This window comes from Rutilus rutilus (genome assembly GCF_951802725.1).
Source record: "Rutilus rutilus genome assembly, chromosome: 16".
In the NCBI taxonomy this organism is placed as follows: domain Eukaryota; kingdom Metazoa; phylum Chordata; class Actinopteri; order Cypriniformes; family Leuciscidae; genus Rutilus; species Rutilus rutilus.
In genome coordinates this window covers 9,497,706-9,499,921 of record NC_140224.1, presented here as the reverse complement: position 1 = coordinate 9,499,921, position 2,216 = coordinate 9,497,706, and positions in this window count along the sequence as shown.

Here is a 2,216-nt window from a genome sequence, read left to right as displayed (position 1 = left end):
CTCCTAAATACAGGGGGCAGGCAGTTACACTCCTGGAGGCCCCCCTCCCTGCAGATTGCAATTCCATCTCTAATCAAACACAACTGAATTACCTAATCAAAGGCGTTGGGCCATATTCCAAAATGGCAGCCAACTCAAAATCATGAAGTAGCTGTCAGTTCACCAAAAACTCTCAATGAGTCAAGTTGGCTAACTCCATTGTTATAGACTATACATTGTTATTATATTTAAACTCATTTTTGAAGTGACATTATAATAATTGTAAGTTACTGTTGTCCCTGATTCAAGAGGGTGCAGATTTTCAGCCGCATTTGCGCCTTTTAAGAGCACACTTAAGGTGTCTGGCCCTCTTTAAAATCTCTGCTGGCAGCGGTGGGATTCGAACCCACGCCCCCGAAGAGACTGGAGCCTAAATCCAGCGCCTTAGACCCCTCGGCCACGCTACCCCGAAGTGGCACCTTTCGTGGGCCGCTTTCTGGCCATTTTTTTAAGAAATAGAGAAAACGGTGGCGTGCGGACCTTCATCGTCAGGCTCTGAAGCCCGCCGAGTTCGGCCAAGGAAAGCAAAAGCGGCTGAGTTTGGAAGAGACCGGGAGGAAGCAGTGTCACTTCTCCAGTCTTTTCGCTTAGGCATAGCAGCCTTCTAGCAGCCACAAGTGCCTTCTAAAAGGCTGTCTTGGCAGCGGTGGGATTCGAACCCACGCCCCCGAAGAGACTGGAGCCTTAATCCAGCGCCTTAGACCGCTCGGCCACGCTACCTTGTGGTAGCATCTTCCGTGGGCCATTTTCGCCAATTTTTTCTTGAAATGTCTCACTTCTCCACAGCCAAATCTGTTGAAATTCGACGTGCCTTGAAGGAGCTCCTCGACAGGTGGAAAGGCCTCCTAAATACAGGGGGCAGGCAGTTACACTCCTGGAGGCCCCCCTCCCTGCAGATTGCAATTCCATCTCTAATCAAACACAACTGAATTACCTAATCAAAGGCGTTGATCAAAATCAAAATCAAAATCAAAATCATGAAGTAGCTGTCAGTTCACCAAAAACTCTCAATGAGTCAAGTTGGCTAACTCCATTGTTATAGACTATACATTGTTATTATATTTAAACTCATTTTTGAAGTGACATTATAATAATTGTAAGTTACTGTTGTCCCTGATTCAAGAGGGTGCAGATTTTCAGCCGCATTTGCGCCTTTTAAGAGCACACTTAAGGTGTCTGGCCCTCTTTAAAATCTCTGCTGGCAGCGGTGGGATTCGAACCCACGCCCCCGAAGAGACTGGAGCCTAAATCCAGCGCCTTAGACCCCTCGGCCACGCTACCCCGAAGTGGCAACTTTCGTGGGCCGTTTTCTGGCCATTTTTTTAAGAAATAGAGAAAACGGTGGCGTGCGGACCTTCATCGTCAGGCTCTGAAGCCCGCCGAGTTCGGCCAAGGAAAGCAAAAGCGGCTGAGTTTGGAAGAGACCGGGAGCAAGCAGTGTCACTTCTCCAGTCTTTTCGCTTAGGCATAGCAGCCTTCTAGCAGCCACAAGTGCCTTCTAAAAGGCTGTCTTGGCAGCGGTGGGATTCGAACCCACACCCGCGAAGAGACTGGAGCCTTAATCCAGCGCCTTAGACCGCTCGGCCACGCTACCTTGTGGGAGCATCTTCCGTGGGCCATTTTCGCCAATTTTTTCTTGAAATGTCTCACTTCTCCACAGCCAAATCCGTTGAAATTCGAAGTGCCTTGAAGGAGCTCCTCGACAGGTGGAAAGGCCTCCTAAATACAGGGGGCAGGCAGTTACACTCCTGGAGGCCCCCCTCCCTGCAGATTGCAATTCCATCTCTAATCAAACACAACTGAATTACCTAATCAAAGGCGTTGATCAAAATCAAAATCAAAATCATGAAGTAGCTGTCAGTTCACCAAAAACTCTCAATGAGTGAAGTTGGCTAACTCCATTGTTATAGACTATACATTGTTATTATATTTAAACTCATTTTTGAAGTGACATTATAATAATTGTAAGTTACTGTTGTCCCTGATTCAAGAGGGTGCAGATTTTCAGCCGCATTTGCGCCTTTTAAGAGCACACTTAAGGTGTCTGGCCCTCTTTAAAATCTCTGCTGGCAGCGGTGGGATTCGAACCCACGCCCCCGAAGAGACTGGAGCCTAAATCCAGCGCCTTAGACCCCTCGGCCACGCTACCCCGAAGTGGCAACTTTCGTGGGCCGTTT